General features: G+C 39.0%; 1 long non-coding RNA gene across 1 annotated transcript in view; it reads right to left on the bottom strand.

Moving 5' to 3' along the window:
* LOC121943221 overlaps window positions 1–12,733 on the bottom strand; it is a 127,834-nt gene extending 115,101 nt beyond the window's left edge. Inside the window, exon 1 of the long non-coding RNA XR_006105844.1 lies at window positions 12,479–12,733. This is a non-coding gene — a long non-coding RNA (uncharacterized LOC121943221). The remainder of the gene's footprint in view (window positions 1–12,478) is intronic.
* Window positions 12,734–19,208: the final 6,475 nt, after the last annotated feature.

The raw sequence follows: 19,208 nt of genomic DNA, 5'->3' as shown, positions 1-19,208 counted from the left end.
ATTCATGTTGTACTGAGCTCAGTTATATCTAGGAAAAGGCTTTTTACCTTTCCCCTGGGTAAGTATAGAACAGACTAGTTTGTTGTCCCAGTCAGGGGTTTGACCATGAATTATGGGTTTAAAAGGGTAATAAATTTTCTGAAAAATGTCTTATCTATTACAATGGCAGAAAAAAATCAATAAAAATAAAGATGGGTATAATTACCTGATTAATTGCACTTTACATAGTCACGGATTTTCAATAAAAGATCAAACTCTGAGTCGCACGTTAAAACTATTATAGAAACTGTTTGAAGTGCTCTGTCCTCCAGTGTGAGACGACAGCTAGAAAGGGACACTTGATCGATAACTGAGACAGACAGTGGACAGACACTAGGTGGGTTTCCATTAACCCTCAAATTGCGCAAATCGAAATTGCAAATATAAAATATGCCAAATGGAAACATGTCAGCTTTTAAAACAAAAAAACTCCCATTTATTGAAAAAAAGTTTTACATGAGGTGGCATTTCAGGCAATTCAAAAAAGCCAAATTTGGCAAAACTGCAATGGCAATACTTTTTCTGCTTTTCTAGGTCACATGATGCTATGGCTACGTGCTTGTTAGCAGGAACTGGCTCCCTCATGATGCAGCAGGAGCTTCAAGAGCTGTTATTGCATCACATAACTCTTCAAAAGTCCAGCAGATCATCTGGGAGTTTTAATTCAACAATTCCCCTGTGAAATCTTGGACTATCAGCTCCCAGAAATCCCGCATATGTGGCCATTCCACGTATAAGGGGCTCGCCTTTCCATTATGGCTCCATTACACGCCTACGTCACCTTTGATTGGAAATAATAACAGATAGTGCGGTGGCTTAACATGAATCCATCCATACTCAGTGAGCAGAAAAAGACCGATGAGGCAACATATTTTCACTTCAGCTTACACGTATGCTTCACAAACCTCAAGTTTCAATATTATAATAATAAAAAGACCCTTTTTTCGTAACTAGTCTCAAAAAATTTTGTTTTTGCGAAATAATGATGTAATTGTTGCCACACCCTGTTTAGACAATAGAAAAGTCATTCAGGCCGGAAAAATAGCGTGAAATATAGCCCCAGTCAGGGCATTTTTTAAGCAGAGGGTGTGTGGTTCCCCAACAGGAAAATATTACTTTTCCTGCATTCTGGTGAATTTTAGTGCATGTGAATCACAAAAATAACAATTGATTACTACAATGTTCTGTGATGAGCTCCATATAAAACCAAAGGCGCAAAGAATGTTGAATTAATGTTTATTAAATGATAACTAAATACAATGATCATTTATATATCATATTATATATTATATTATATGTATTCTAGGTTTTATTTTTTCATATAGTTTTCTACATATACCAGATGTTAGGTATAGTGAACTCATTTTCAACTCAGCTTTTTATCTTTTTTTACAAAGAGACAAAATGTTTCCCAAACCTGAAACACGGCTTCAAACAGACATTAGGGAGTATCTGTTAATGTAGTCCAGATCTGACCAGTCTATGTGCAGCAGTTTTATCTAGACTAGGTCAAATGCATAGATCTAAATCAGCCTTTTATTGTGTCCATCAATACACAATATTTTGCAAATCTGAAAGGCTATTTCAGAATGACTTTGGCTTGCAGTCATCACAAATGTTGTATTAAGAAGTATTTATATTACGACTAAGAAATGGCAGGGAAATATCTGCCCTGCCCAGTAACCAACGAATATGAAGCCAACTCTGCCACCCGACCCGGAGCTCCTCTGCTCTGCATTCACGACACATCCAATTTTTTTTTCATTTTTCAAGCTGTGGGCCATCACGCAGGAAATTTAGCTACTGGGTCTGGTCTGATTCCATAAATTTCCAAACATGTATTCACAAAAATAAGGCACTTATTGACATACGAACACTTACGGATTTCCTGTGAAATCTAAACCTGCATTTATTCATACGACGAGCTTTTATGGGCTTACATATATCTGAAATACATGCATAAAAAGAAGCACTGAGTAAGAAAAACAAAGAAAAAAATGCATTAACTAATATCTTTATAAAAATATGAACTGGATTTTGCCTCATGCTGTCGGCTGCCTGGAGGATTCGAGGAAACAGAGGATTTGGAATAAAAGATATAAAAAGATATGTGAATATGTGGATTTGAATATATGAATATATTCAGCAGACGACACTGAAGGTAACTTTTTCTGCTGTTTCATTTTGCACGAGGCAAAGTCATTTAAAGCAGCACGGTGAGCGATCAGAGAGAGCGAGCGGCCAGACAGAGCCCTGCCTCCCCGCCTCCACCCCTCGTCCTCCTCGTCCTCCCCCCTCTCCTGCATCAGAGCCCGTGGTCATTATTGCCCTCCAGACTGCTTTTATCATCTCTATAAATCTCTGCAGGCTCAGACGCGGCGTAATGAGGAGACCTGCGAGGCTGTCAACCTGCGACTCTCACCCCTGCCGAGACGGAGCGGGGAAGGGGTATGAAAAAAAGGTGGAGCGAGGCTGGAGAGAGACGGGCAGAGATGAAGAGAGCTACAAAGAGACGGGGCAGGAGTCGGATAGACGCACACCCACGGCACCACCCACGCACACTCACATGCGCCACACGGCTGCGGCGTGAGGCGGGAGCAAACATCAGGTTCTGCTCCGAGGCTTGAATGAGGGGAAAATAACCAGTCCCGGTGGTCAGTTTGAGAATATTCATCTTTCAAATAAAAGCTTTTCACTGACATTTTCACACAGCTCTCTATCTATCTCGGATGTATTTACATTTGCTGCCCGGAGGCCTTTCCTGGTTTTAAAAACCTCTGCTGCACAGGAAGTGGCTGTTCAACATTTCTGCTTTGTGTACAAGAAACGGAGCGAGGACGAGTACGAGCAGTGACGACTCTCATCGCTGAACAAAGATCGGAGTGCTCCCTAGAAAATAAAAATAATAAAAACTGTTGTAGTTTGATTGACAGGTGATTTCTTAGGCTACCTCCACAAACTGTTTTTCCTACAAATGTAATACCCCCAAATTCCTACATATCCCATCAATTTTGTCAAGGCTGCAATTGTGTGACCAAATCTGAAGGGAGTAAAACCATTGACGCAACCCCCAGCACTGTTGTCAGGACGCAGGTCGGGGTGGTCACAAAAATCCAGACTTTACATGTGAACTTTGAGTGAAATTTAAATCATTTTAAACTCTTTGAAACTGAGCAAATTGGCTCGATTTCTTCAAAAAAAAATACAGGAAAAAAAAGACCCAAAAATGATCAAGGAATTAACAAAAGCACAACAAAAATACCCAAAAATTTGTTAAAAAAATAAAGAAAAAATAACTAAAAAGTAGAGATGCACAAGATTTTTTGTTGATATTTGGTTTGCAACTCATTTGGCCGGTAATCAATACGTATATCGATATATATCGCTATATATTTTGGAATCATTAACATCATATTATGTATACTCTTATCATGATGGCTCATCAGCTGATGGCGACATAAAACACAAAGCTTTTTAATGTATGTAATATCAGAAAAACTAAAATATATCTGTTTGTAATATCAGCCGAAATCAGCATGTTGGCCGATTCCGATGTTTCATTTTAAAACCAATATCTGCCAATACCAATAATGTGACAATATTATTGTACATCCTGACTAAAAACAAGGAAAATAAAGTTAGAAAAAACAATGGAAATTACCTGGAAAAAGTACTTATAATATATGATATTCTTATAATAATTTTGTAACATACTTTAAAATATTGTGATCATTAAAAAAATAATAATAATTTTCAAAATGTACTCATTTATTGCAATTTGTGGAACATTTCAAACCAAATTGCTTAGTGCCTTTTTCCGCATGTTGTTGAAAGAAATGGCACCAATCAGATCTTGGATTGAAATAATGTACTTCAGGTTTTGTTTGTTAAACACAAAGCTGTTAATGTTCCCTTAAAGGTATTTTCTAGGATAAGAATGATTTCACCGTAAAAAGCTTTTTTATGATACTATGGAGGTCAGTTCATAAAATCTCAGCTCCAGCGGCACTTCATTAAAAGACACACACGGGCGAAATATAATATAAGCAACGTGATTTGAGATTGCAGAGTATACGTCTGCAGAGAGACAGGTTCGTATCATTAAGAAATTACTTTAAGAGAATAAATTAAGTACTAAACCCATGAGCGTAGTGATGGAAAGCTAAGATTTATAATTTGGGGTTCACAATTGCAAATCTGAGAGAAAAATATTAGCCAAATATTTTCTCCTCTGACACTATACGGTTTCCTTTTACAGAATTGCACAAAAATGAAGCAATATTTTCTCAATGTTGATAAAATACAATTGCAAGATGACTGCGTTTCCACTGAGTGATGTTCTGCGACTTCTCCTCTGGTGATAACATCCCAGTAACCATGGCGATGGATGTTCAAAACATCAGCAGGTTTATTTCTATTGCAGCCACCACACGAGGCGTCAATATTTCCAATCGAAGGTGACGTAGGCGTGTTATGCAAGCGATAATGGAAAGGCGAGCCCCTTACACGTGGGAGCGGCCACGTACGAAGGATTTCCGAGAGGTGCACGAATTCACAGAGGAATTGTGGATTCAAAACTCTTCAGGTAATCAGTGCCTTCCTACCATGTTTCAGAGAGAGATTAAGCCAATTTGCTCAGGTTTCAAGGGGTAAATGAACATTTATATTTTTTTAATCCATCATTTTAAATACTGTCATCTCCATCACAACATCAATTTTTTAAAATATTTTCTGACGATGCTTTACCATCAGGACTATCATTGAAGTCACCAAGTATCTGATCTATTGACTATTTATTTATAGATTTTCATATGTTTCACAGTTTTACTATTTCAAAAATCATTTTATTATTTTTTAAATATTTGTTTATTTTACTTCCACTTTCTTATTTAACTCTTATTTACAGTATTTCACTTATTTATCTTTTATTATTACGATAAACATTCTACCTATTCCTTTATTACTTCTTTTTTTACTTATTAATTAATTTTTATGTTTCTATTTATAGGTTTTATTTTGCCTCTAGTGTTTCTTCACATTTGGTAGTTTTTGGTGCTTTAATTAATCACAAAGTCTTGCTTTTATTCATGTGTTTGTGTGCATGTCTGTGTGTGTGTGTGTGTGTGTGTGTGTGTGTGTGTGTGTGTGTGTGTGTGTGTGTGTGACAGACTTTGTGTTACAGTCTGTTTGTATGAAAAGTGATTAACGAGTTAAGTCTGACTGATTGATTGATGATTGATTGCTGATGCTGGGACACAGAGCAAATTTCCGGACCAGCGTTGCAAATTCTGCACGAATCTCAGGCCCCGTTATGTTTTTCTTTTCCTTTGTTTTGATTCCTATTTTTTGCTGCAAAGGCCCGCCTCACCCGAACTGAACTGCTGCACAAAAATACATCCTGAGGAGCGATGTAGTGAAGCGTGATTATAATCTACGTCCCCAAAAGACCCGCCTCACCTGTCAAACTCCCTTTCAGGGCGTACTAAAACCGTCCTTGTATACTGCAAACAAGCCTTTTTTTTTTTTTTTTTTTCTGGGAACTGCGCGTCAACAGCAGCTGGCTGGTACAAGCGCTCGAGGGGAAAAGTAACAAACAGCTCCAGAGAGATAGACCAGAGCTGACCTCAGTGACAGAGTCATTGTGTGTGTGTGTGTGTGTGTGTGTGTGTGTGTGTGTGTGTGTGTGTGTGTGTGTGTGTGTGTGTGTGTGACACAGAGAGGAGTGTGTGAGCCATCTGAACTCTTCTACCTCTGCGTTCTCTCCGAGTGTCGTTTCTGATGTCAGACAGCGGAGCCCTGCGTCTCTGCTGACGCCCGTGCAGCCGGTAAACCAAACACGCTCTCCGACAGCTGATGCATAGTACGGACTTCGACCCGAGCCGGACCTCACAACAACGGCGCCGTCATCACAGCGTCAGCACGGCGCTTCCCCCCACCGGTCCGGTCTGATGCCCTCCCACACTGTCAGGAGCCGTCTCCGAAGCGCCCACACTCTTATGTAAGAGGATAATCCTGCGCAGTCATTAAAAATGATGCACGGCGCTGGAGGTGTCGAGGCACATCACTATTTGATTTTGAAATCAGCGCATTGATGTTAATAATCACACAACCTCGCGGCAGATTACGCCTCCATACGTTGCCAAAAAACACCACAACTTGAAAATGAAGGGGACTATTTGAAGAGCTGCGGCCTTTGACACTTTAATGACCCCTGCTCCTCCAGACTCCCTGGCTCTTTCTCAGACATCTCAATCACCTTCCCCTCTGGTAAAAAAAAAAAACTCATTTCACATGAACGCTCGCTGTGTGGCTCCTCCAACAGAAACAAAAAGGCAGCCTCTCCATCATCCGGCAAACCATAAGCTTCCCTTTATCTTCCCTCCCTCATTAAACTCTGAATAACTCAGCAGAGAGGCAGAAAGAGGAGAGAGAAAAGTGATTGAATTCTGCTGAAGGAATAAAACCCCCCTTGAGGTTGCCATTTTGAATGTGTGCCATGTCGAACAGGCTGGATCCAGAGATCCCCGAGACAACGGAGCGGGGAAGAATAGTCTACAGACGGAGCTCCGGGCCAGCTGACCCACTGTAGATAATGTACCGTGGATGTCGTGGCATTGTACTGAGAGGCCGCAGTCACGATGGTGACCCATCACGACCTCGGAGGGAGGCGGAGGAAGGAGCTGTGAAAGGGAGGTCAGAGGGAAATGGTGGCACCAGACTTGATATCTCAATTCAAAAGCCGCACTGGCAACCTGGTCGCGCTGAATGCCGACCAATTATTTCAATAAACTGGGAATCCTGGGAAGGGGAAGACCACAGAAAAGGGGACACGGGGAAAGAAAAATGGGCTTGACATTCAGGCAGGCGGGCTGAGGGAGGTAACAAGTTCACGGCCCTTTCAGGAAACATGGCCGCCTGCTGTGTGATGGATCATGGAGCCTCAGATGGGCCATCAGGGGAGGGACCCAGCGAGGAACGCATGGGAACCCAGTCTCCCAGGAAGAAGGGAGTCAACCTGACAAATGAACTCCTGATGGTTCTGTTATACCGTAAAACTTCAATTAACAGACCAGGATATTATCTGCTTCAGTCACTGAGCTCCACAGACGTATATTTGGGATTAGCGTCTATACGGGACAGCCTTTTAATTCCTTTCACACAAAACTGTGAAATCAAATTATTTTTTTAACCCCTCTGAAACCAAAGCAATTTGTTTTTGCTTTCTTTTGTCAAAAACATGGGAAGAGAAGCTCATGAGCTACAAAAGAAGAAATGACCCAGAAGTTTGCAAGAAAACTGTGAAAAGTACAAAAAAATCAATCAAATCAAACAAAAACAAACAAACAAAACAAAACCTAATAAAAGAAAAAATAATAATAATAATATTAATAATAATAATGAGAAACAATCTGAAATAAAAGTTAAAATTCATAGTAATTCTGTAAAATAATTCTACATATATAAATATGAATATAGTTCACTGGACATTTTTCCTCTGTCTTTACAAAACAGTCCTCTACATCTACTAATCTCTTTTTTGTGTCTCTCTTGTTTACTATGCTGGTAATACCTTCGTCTTTGGTGCTCATGGTTTCAGTAAAATCAACTGATTAACTGATTTGTGGAGAATCTCGTCCAGCTAACGTCGTGTGTCGTATGTCCATAGAGACAAAAGCTGACTAACATTATCTCCAGCAGGTAGCCAACAGCCCGGTTTCATACATCCAAAAAACTTCTATTAAAATGAACTGCATGTTAGCCGGCCTCTGATTGAGACAGGCCTTTATTCGTCAAAATGTGAAGCCACACCAGGCGACTAATTGGGGCTAGGCTTTTATTTGAAGTTATACAGTAAGCACCTACAAATGCTCCATATGGAGAAAGTATACTGCTGCTAAGAAATGGCCAGACTGAAGCATCTGACAACTCAGTGATTCGTTACTTTCTCGTGTATTTATTCTAAGCATAAAGGTCAGAATGAGAAAAAAATGTCCTGAATAATGCCTCCAAAAAACACGAAGACCTCATACTCGTGGACGCAGACTACAGCTAACATATCCTGTTAGTGTGTTGTCAAAAATATCCCTTTAACCCTTTGAAACAGAGCAAATTGGCTTGATTTATTTCAAAAACATTGGGAGAACGCAAGGAGCAAATAAATAAGGAATGACCTAAAAAAATGACCTAAAAATTTGCAGGAAATTAGTAATAAGTTACAAATAAATTACCTGAAAATTAGTTTTAAAAAAATTAAAATAGAAATATTTAAAAATGTAAAAAAAAAAAAAAAGAAAGAAAGAAAGCAAGAAAAAACAAGACCTGGAAAAGGTGCTTTGAAAATAATTTAAATGCAATTTTAATTATGTCATTATGATTTTTTCATTTTTTTTCCCTAGACATTTTTCCTTAGCTTTTTTTTTATATAATTTTCCAAACCTACTAATTTCTTGTATTTTGTGGAACATTTCTAACCAAGTTGCTTCATGCCTTTGAAAGAAATCGCACCAATGCTCAGAGTTCAAAGGTTTAAATACTTTTGAAAGGCATCTGAAAGCAGCATAAGGGAAGTGATGTTGCTTCAGGTTTCAAAGGGGAAACATCGTGCTCAGCTGTTTGGTTGAGGATATTTTGAGTCACTACATCTTGATGAATAATGTGCTGATTTGAGCTATCTTTACCATTCAGTTTGGGTTAGTCATGCTAAAAAAAGATCCCCTAAATGACGCTTAAAGTAAGGGTAAAGGTAGTGATGCTAAAATAAAAAATTTACAATTTTAATGGCATAAAAAGGGATTAATATTCAGTATGGGTATTAATATATAAATAATGTTATTCCATTTTTATTTGATGAAAAAAATTCTATCAGTGTGATTTTTCAACATTTCTGAGATGTTTTTAAAATACTGTAACATAAATATCTACAATACACACGTGGAAATAACACTAGTACTGGTAATACTACTAATTCCACTGTCATAAACTGATATATGTTGTTATACTAAGATATTTCAAGCATTATAACAGCACATGGTTTGAGATTTTGATTTACTTCTTCCTGTTTTACCATTAACATGAAAGGCCATTTAAACTGTTTGGTAGCTGTATTTAAAAAAAAGTCTGTCTCACTAACAGTCTTTAAAAACAAACAAACAAAGACAACATTAATTTTTTTTTATTGCCCCACAGAAATTGAAAAACGCAAATAATAATAATAATAATAATAATAATAATAATAATAATAATAATGATGATTACTTGTTTTTCATTGCTGTTTTCTCAGTATGGTCATTAAAGAGATTTCTATTTAATATTTCCAATATTAAATTGGAATATTTGAAATACTTTCAATATTCATTTTCTGCAACGTCGATGCACCGGTGCGGACTGTGGTTTATCGCTCTCTTATTGTTAATGTTTACTACCTTTTACTTTCTTTCTATATTATATTAATATATTATGGCACCATAGCCTAAGTCTAAAAGAGGCACTCAGACAATTTATTAAAGCTGAGGTATTATTCTGACTTTTATTCCCTCACATGAGGAAAGCTTTAAAAGCTCTGGATCCTACATTTCCCATAATGCAACTTAACAGCATTTTATATTAAATCTTGAGCCCACATCTTTCAGACTTCATGCTCCCCGTTTATAACGCAGATTTTCTGTCAAAGCTGTAGATTTAAAAAGCTCCTGAAGAGCCACAGAGGACACCGTGCATCTGGTTTTAACCGTGGCGAGAAAATTATTATTATTTTTTGTGAAAAAAGTAAACTGGACAAAAATTGGGAAAAAGAAATTTGTAGAAGATTAGTTGTTACTAATATGTTTGCTTTAGTTCGAAGAAACTACATGAAAAGAAAGATTCTTTAAAAAGTTAAAAGAACTTCATTTCTAAACCAAATTGAAATTTAACCCAAAAAAAATCTTTTCTCAGCAATTTGGCAAAAAGTGCACCTCGAGTTAGATTTTCGTTGGTTTTTTTTTCTTGTATCTAAAGTAAAAAATGAACTTTCATGCTTGAATCATATTGTGATACATTTCCTATTAAACATTTTTGAAGAAGTTTGAGCAAGTATACAAGAGTTAAAAGATTTCCACTCTAGTACTATGTTTTGTTATTTGTCGTCTCGTGCAAATACAAGTGCCCAGCCCAGACTTAAAAGACGCCAAAAATACTCCTTCAGAGTTGAACATCTGTGAGATGAATAAAACTCTTAACTTGTTCTAACAAAGAACATTTCCTGTAGCTTCGTCCCAAAGAAACGTGCTACAATTTGCCAAAAATGTGTATATAAATATATTAAAGTCCTGAAACCCTTAGAAATGAAGAAAAATTGTACTAAAATATCTTAAATGTTCTTACAATGAACAATAAACCATGAAAAGGACTTCTATAATCTCACATTACAAGTCTCTCTCTCTTTGGGGAGACTGAGAGTCGAGGGTCTTTAATCAAAGTGGAAATTAAGTCTAATCCATCCTTAAAATGTTTACATGTACGGATGATTTCGTGAGCCCAAGTGCGTACGAAACGGATTTTCAGGAAACACTCATCACAAGTATGAGAGCAGAAGGGCAGCTTCAGTACGTCTGGTATGTCAGAGATGACGGCAACAGCCACGATTTCTGTAAACATACGAAAGTGCTGCTTATTACTGACCAGGAATTCCAAATATTAATCATTCTATCTGCGCAAATTCAATTTCTGAGCTGTATCAAATATTTTACTGACTATTTAGATATAGTGAGGATACTTTGTCAGCATAATTTTCACTATTATTAACCTTTGCTTTTATTTTTTTGTTGGTTGATTGTTCAGTTTTTTTCAAATTTTCCTGTTTTCTTGTTCCTTTTCGCCTTGGATTTTAAATTTGTCTTATTTTTTTATTAAATGTTTACTTCTGTGGGACCCCAATGGGATTGTATATATAAATCTATATTTAGTACTGTATATATTTGGTAGACATTTAACAGTCAAGTCATATAATGTTCATGAATGTAAGTTAGATTATTGTTATCAATGAATCATATTTTTGTCATTAGTTTCAGCATTTAAAATGTGAGGATTTTATTTTGGTCTTATTTGATGATGATAAAGGTTTTGACTTTTTGACTCTGGGAAATTATAATAGGCCAAAACAATTCATTAATTATCTGTGAAATAATCACTATACTGACAGTATACATTAGATCAGTGTTTGCCAAGATTGCTGCAGTGAAACAGTCTGCAACAAATTAAATCGTCACATAAAAAGCTGTATTACCGTAATGAATGTAATATAAACAACAAAAAATAATAATGATAAATATATAAAAGCCACTCTTCTCTCTCCTAGTGTCATAGTTTGTGAAGTGAGCCCCACTTCCACAGCAACGAATAATAAACCTGTCAACAACAGTCTCTTGGGAGGCCACTGCTGACACTTCCTTGTCAGTGGCAAGGCATGCTGGGATAGCTAATGGGACAGGCCCTCGGGGGTGCCTCAGACGCAGGACAGCCCCAGACAGGTGAGCTGTCAGAGAGCTCTCATATTAAATAAACAGTCATCAATAAAAACCTCTCCGCCTTTGATGCCAAATCAGGGGCTGAAAAACCACTCTGACTTCATGTTATTGAATTATTTTAAATCCACTCTGATTAAATATGGTAAAATAACTGAATTCTGGGGCTACGATAAAGCAAAAGTGTCATCAAAACGAAGGGAATAAATTTAATAATTAGATATTATTAACTACTTCATTCATAAAATAAAATAAAAGACTGTGGGTTTCCAGAGAATTAATTGAATCAAATAATCCTTAAATTAAAAACATACATTTCTGAGCCATTACAGCCGCTCTCCCAGCTGTCATTTCACTAAGCAGAGCGCCTCATTCAATCTGCAGCCTGTTTGTGATCGCGTGCACACACAAAAAGAAGTTCTGCCACAAATGCATTTAAAAGTCTCGCCCCAAAAACTTGAAATTTAATGTCTTTGTACCCCTTCGCCGCAATACCCCCCCCTCTCTACGTGAGTGAGAGGGAGCACCCAGCCTACAGTGCGTCTCCGTGATTTCTCCCTTATCGTAACCACGTGGCCGCAGTCGGCGAGTTTGTCCTCCCCTCAAACACGTGTACGCATGTGAACATCAGAGACAATCAGCTAAAACAGCTCCCACATCTGAAGGGGAGCAGCTGGAGTTTGAGCACTTTTCGCTTGGCTGTGGGGGTGACAGCGGTCGGATAGCGCTGAGAGGAGACGGCTGCACGCTCTGTCATTCAGTCTGTCAGTCAGTCCTGTTACACAATCCCTCGCCACTACACCCACTATTTTTCTAAACGCAGAGTATGCGAGCAGATGTGAAAGCGCTGTTCACACAATAAACAGTTTGTAAAAAGCAGGTAAAGGAAGAGAAAGAGAGAAAAAGAGGAGTTGTGCGGTGTTTTCCTGGGCACTGACCTGGACAGCATAGCAAACACAGCGCCGGTCAGCCTCTCATCTTGCTTCTCTTCTCAGATTTCACACTCCAGCTCCTTCCTGACTGCCTTTTGAAGTTGGTCCCTCCGCTATTTCTGAAGTGAAAGTCGTTGGCTGAGGAGGGAATGAGGGAGAGAAGACGGGTGAATTCTGTCACTCTTTTTCTCCTCTTCTTCTTCTTAGTGTCTTTACTTCCCCTCTTGTATTTTGCACTTGGTAAAATGTGAATCTCCTCTTGCTCTTCCAAAGCAAAAAAAAAAAAAAAAAAAATCTCTCTCCACTACTGGGAGAGGAGGGGAAAATAACACTGCGAGAGAGAGAGAGAGAGCCGGAGAGAGAGAGAGCAGCAACAAAAGTGTGCTCAGTCACCTCGTCTCCCTCCTGTTCAAATTTAGAGGCTGGATTTCAGGCTGCAAGGCGAACTCTACTGGGCATGCCCATAACCGAGAGGCACACTTTGTAATGAACACTCACTTCCTCTCTTGTTCTTGCCTCCCCCCCCGTCTACCTCCTCTCCTCCCTCGCAGCTTTCTCTCTTCCCCTCCCTTCACTCTCGGTTCAGCGTGGATCAGGAATGCTGCTCGGACCAAAGTCCACGGAGCAAGCACCACTTTGCACGAAAAAAAAAAAAACAATCCACTGAACAAAAGAGACAGAAAAGCAGAGTAAAAATTGACACCTTTTTTTAAAATGTGAAGAAAATTGTATGCTGAGGACTATAATTTCAATATTAACTTACTCTAAAACAATAGGCTTGCTGCTGCCCGTCAGATGTTTGTCTAGACTTCAGTGATGTAACACCTAATCCAAAACATGTCACTCCAAATGCAATCAGATAGTCAGTTTTCAAAATAAAATGTGCTTATGTGAACAATTTCCTGCTTCTTTTCTGCATGAGATAAAAATATCATCTGGACCTACAGTTTACAGCATCCTCTTTAAACTAAGCTTGGCTCTACGTTGCTCCTGATCCCACCGATATGCATAGTGATGTTGCTCAAACTCTTCCGACAGATATGTCAGGAATGTGGAATTTGCTGTTTTTGAAGCGGCAGAGCCGCATTGATTTCTCCCGTCTTTGTACGCCCGAGAGTGACGTATTTTCTTTTAGCGAGTCAGCCTTGTTGCCTGAGCTATCTCAGGCTCCCCACGCTGACCCAGATTCTCCCCAGCAAAAACTATCAGGACACTATGTATGAAAACCAGGCTATGGAATGAGGACAGCGAGTTCACGGAGCGACAGACAGACAGAGAGAGAAAGAAAGAGAGACGGGCAGAGAAAAGTTCCCCCGGCATCTGCATTGTGCTACTCTGAAGAAAAAAAAAAACAGAAACACCATCTGAAGTTACTATGTGAATTCAAAGAAATGCTCTGGAATAACACAAAGCCTGCCAAGTTGGAGCTCAATGGAAAAAATGCAAACATGAAAAATAATTCTGTCGTCAGGGCTGCTGCTCAGACCTGGAGAAATTTGGGAATTCTCTTTGTTGAGTCAACAATGTAATCCCGTCCTGAGCAGAGAGTAATCCATCTGGACCATCTGAAGGGTGAAGATAGGGGCCAGGTGGAGGAGGAGGTCCAGACGGCGGCTGCAGGCTTCACCCCGAGAGGTCAGAGGTCATGGGAAACAGCGGGTCAGTATGAAGATGAGAGGTCAATGCCACGGCTGGATAAGCCAGAGCCGCATGTGTCCGGGTCGAAGCCGGTTGATGGAGTGATGGGGAGGTGGGGGGGGGGGATCAAAATTAAAAAGCCGCAAAGCCAAACAAAGGAAGAGAGGGGCCGGTCAGGCCTGAAGGAGTCACAGTCGCGCCTCACGCACAGAAAGACTGTCAGATTTAGCTCTGGGAGTGTAAACATGGAGGAAATAGCCAGTGTTGTAATGTAACAAGGAAGGGTTTTAAATCCTAAGCATTTTCCATAATTGATTACGGGTCAAAAAAGAGAAAAAAATAAACATAAAAACTTTGCTTATTTCAAAGAGTTAACAGCAGCATATTGCACATACTTTGACAGCTTTGCAAAGCCTATCAACACATTAAAGTCTTTGTGACCCATTAATCGATCCTCAGTTCATTGTTATCATCCCTGGAACAAAGTAATAATAGTTGGTACAGTACTGCAGTATTTTTAAGAGTATATCTACTTTACTTGAGTTTTAAATTTCTGTCAACCATCACTTAAAATAAAATGTGTACCTACTCTATTACATTTCCACTAAGCATTTCAGTTACTTACTAACACATCGATAAGGATGAGGGGATGGATGGATGGAGAAATGAAGGAATGGAAAAATGGGATTTTGTTCTTTAAATCCTCTAAGTTGTAAAACAAAACAAAAAAATTACCTAATTTTCCTTATAGTATAGGGTCCACATTTAACCCTTAGAAACCAAAGCAAATTGGCTTGATTTCTTCCAAAAACATTGGAGGAAGGATATTAGCAGCTTAACAAGACATTACCCAGAAAATTAGCAAGAAATAAGTAAAAATTTACAAGAAAATTACCTAAAATTTAACCAGAAAAGGAAAGTAAAAAAACAAGGAAACTCCCTAAAATTAAAAAATCTTAATAATCATCAATATATAATTTCTGAACATTTCACACAATTTTCTAATGTTCTTTTTTTCTCTCTTTTTCTCACTCACTCCAATTTTTAACATTTTCTTGTCACTTTTTCACCAAGTTCAAGTTTCTGAAGAGAATTCAACCTATTTGCAAAGGTAAAACACCTGAGAAAGGCGTCTGAATGCAGCACCAGAAAAACAGGTTTCAAAGGTTTCGGTTAAGTAGCTATATGTTACGTAGAAGTAACAAAATCTTTAATCTAATCAATTACTTTTGTTACTTACGCACTTTAAACATCAGATACTTTAAGACTTTTACCCGAGTAATATCCTAATAGGTGACTTTAAATTCTACCAAAGTCTTTTTTTGGTAAGATATCTGCACTTTTACTCAGGCTTTAAGGTACTTCATCCACCACTGGAAATGCGGGAGAGTTTACTACACCGGATTTAAGGGTTCAACATGCTTGAGACAAAGTAGTACAACATGTTGCCGAATCACATCTAAAGGCAAAAGTGTTCCAAACTGCTCTCGAGGAAGTAAGTCTGCCGTCATAACCTCCTCCCCCTCCTCTGATCTCTCTCTAGAACTCTGTGTCTTTTGTCTGTCTTTGTAGTCTCCAAGAGATGAATCCTTCACAGGGGATAAGGGAACACGCTTTCGGACAGTCTTGTCTTCAAAGGCGTTCGTGGCGTTACACGAGGTTGTGCACACCAGAAGTGACGGAGGCAGTTGTGTTGAGAATGAAAAGACAGAACTTGAAAGAAATTCCAGCATCGTTTCCAGACAATCACACAAGCACTTTCTTTGAAGTGCACTCAGGCCTTTAGACTTTTGCAAAGTTACATGTCAATATCCGTGTGGATCTATGGTACATCTGGGGTTGCAGAAGCTAGCAAAGGAGCTGACGCCACGACTTCCCAAATCTCAACATGTTGTGTGGCCCTGTCCTTCAAACAAGCACTTTGATTCAACTTCCTTTCGCCAGTCGGGGTCAAAATTGATACGTTAGCTCATGTACAAGTTTTTCATGGGTCATAGTACCCAAGACTCGATCCAGAACCCAAGTCAGGCTAGATCTTAACTATATTCAGCCTAATCCAACTAAGAAGGGTCTGATTGTATTGTTGGGGTCAAAACGAATGGATACATTAGCTTATTTTAATAACTGACAGAAAATAGTCGCGCTAACTTCTCTGACTGACAATCCTGCACAAGTTCTTCAGGGGTAAGAGTACGCAAGACTTGATCCAGGACCTAAGTCAGACTCAGTTCTAACTATATTCAGTCTATTCCAATTGAAAAGAGTCTGATTGTAACGTAGGGGGTCAAAGTGGATACATTTGTTTATTTTAACAAGTTTGAAAGAAAATAGCCGCATTAAGTTCTCCAAAATATAGTCGCGCACAAGATCCTCATGGGTAAGAGTACCCAAGACTTGACCCAGGACCCCTGTCAGGCATGGTCCAAATGAAATCTAATCTAATCCAATTGAGAAGAGTCTGATTGTATTGTAGGGGTCAAAATAGATACCTTAGCTTATTTTAATAAGTTTAACAGAAAATAAACGTGCTAACTTCTCCGATTCACAGTTATGCACAAGTTCTTCATGGGTCACAGCACCCAAGACCAGTTCCAGGACACAAGTCAGGCAAAGGCCAAACAATAAATAATCTACCCCGATCAGGAATAATCTGACTGTTTTGACAAGAGTCCAGGGTTCGGTGTCAATATTATCTTATACTCAGTGGATCCACGTGGACCAGTAACCCACATGGTAACATGGTAAATCCAAATCTTTGGGGAGAAAAATGGGCTGGGCAGCCTTTGAACCAAAACAGAAGACAACAACTACATTATTGCTATATCCAAAATCTAAGGCGATATCTACTCTCATATCACAATATTGATATAATATCAATATTTTGCCCAACCCTAAGAGAAACTTTGCCTTCAGGCTCTTTTTTAACACAAATGCAAAAAACAAAAATTTGGGGAACATCCTGCTGCTGCCAGTGTCTGCATCTATTTTGTAACTGACTAATATCTATAGGGTTTTGCAAAGGTCCTTTTTGAAACTGGACACTGTCAGACTTTGGATGACATCTAGCTCCTGCTTCCACAAAGCCATGAAAAGCCTTCCAGCTCTGGGATGACTAAACAACTCTTTAGTTAACTCTTTGTAACTGCAAAGAATAGCCACCGAGAAGTCAACACTTGGGGTGTTATGAGCCAAATGCTCGTTGATAAGACTGTAACGAACCGGCTCTGCAGTCTGTCAGGAACAAAAGAGACAAATTAGCCTCAGCCGTGTCAGAGGCATCTGAGCCTGCGGCTGCAGACCACACTGGCCTGCTCCTCTTAGCTCAATACTGACTCATTAGCCCTTTCACCCTGGGTCTCCGAGGACCTGTGACCCCAGCTATTGTCTGGCTCGGGCCTATCCTGAAGAAAGCCCCAGCGCCGAACAAAGCCCTGTTATTGACTCCGGCTCGGCTGCCCCCTCGGCCGCAACCTTGCAGCCCCCACAGCCTGTCTGGGATGAAATGAAGTGGGTCAGACAAACACGGCGAACTGTTCATCAACCTTAACCCTCCCTGACGACCACCAGCCGACCACATACGCCATCTGAGGAGGGCAGGGCCGCCAAGGAACAGTGTCCATCAACCTGCTCTGTGCAAACACAGATGTGTGGGATATATAGCCAATCCTAACTGCACAAAGGAGGGGGGTGGGAAAGCAATAATGGTGGCAAGACAGTTGTTTGTTTTCTCGTTCTCTCAGTCAATAAACCAATAACAAGAAGCTAAAGAACAAACAGACATGTTGAACTTGCTAAGCAGTGTGGTGCCTGTGTTCAAGTATGGCGCTACCTTATATTGATCCTATCACAAGAGTGCATAATAAGAAATTAATTCCAAACACAATGTTGAGAATTAGCTCACTGTGATCTCATTTCTAATAATTATGAACACATAAAGCAATAAATATCACTTAAAATACAAGAAATGTTGTGGGTTTTATGTCTTGCATGTTTCCCAAGAGGCTCTTCAAGTTGTAACGTGCTGTGTATTTGCGCTCTAATGGTTTAAAATGTGCCTGTCTTTAAGCCCTTAGGATCACTTTTGATAAAGTAGGATATCATTAAAAAAAACATCACCACATACCAACTCACTTAAATTTGTACAGTGAGAAATCATAACAAATGTGATCTCAGGACTATGGCTGCAACTAACAATTATCTGTCAATGAATCTGAATCTGTCAATTATTCTCCTGATTGATTAGTTGTTTGATCTATAACATGTCAGAAAATTAGGAAAATTGTGTTTCCAAAAGCCTAAGATGACGTCCTCAGATATTTTGTTTTGGCCACAACACAAATATATTTATATTACTGTCATAGAATAGAAAAGAAATCAGAAAATATTCACAGTTAAGAAGCTTCAAGGAAATAATTTCTACTTTTACTGCTTAAAATGATTAACCCTTTGAAACCTGGATTGACATCAGTTTCTTGTGTTACGTTTGAACGCCTTTCACAAGCATTTAAACATTTGAAACTCATGACTGAAAACTTAAAAGGCAATGAGCAACTTGGCAAGAGATGTCCCGAAAATAATTCTTAGAAAATAATGATGTATTTATGGTTATGTACTTTGTGTTAATTACGTTTACATTTTTGCACTTTTTCAAGCCATTTCCTTGTTTGGTTGGTTGGTTGGCTTATTTTGTTTTTACCCATTTTTCTTTTCTTGTGTACTAACTTTTATGTTTTTTGATTTGAGATTAAGCCAGTTTGCTCAGGTTTCAAGCAGTAAATTGATAATCCTACTAGATGGCAATTAATTTAATAGCTGTTAACTAATCGATTGACTGGCTATTTCTTGTAGCTCTACTCAGGACATTTTTTTTTTCTTTTCATATGGAGCAGGTCTCGACCATACCCTTAAATTTACAATAATCCAACAATTCCAATCATGAGCAGCACTTGCTGCATATTTGAACTACTAGAGACAATCTTGCAGCAGGATCGCACCAGACGCTCACAGTTAATGTGGGTCAAGGGCGTAATATGGGGGGACCGATGGCCCCTTCCCTACTTCATTGACGTCTACTTCCATGTCCTTGCTCCGACTATAC

The sequence above is a fragment of the Plectropomus leopardus genome, chromosome 5 (genome assembly GCF_008729295.1).
Source record: "Plectropomus leopardus isolate mb chromosome 5, YSFRI_Pleo_2.0, whole genome shotgun sequence".
Lineage (NCBI taxonomy): Eukaryota > Metazoa > Chordata > Actinopteri > Perciformes > Serranidae > Plectropomus > Plectropomus leopardus.
The sequence above is the reverse complement of the archived record's forward strand: the minus strand, read 5'-3'. Positions and strand labels throughout refer to the sequence as shown.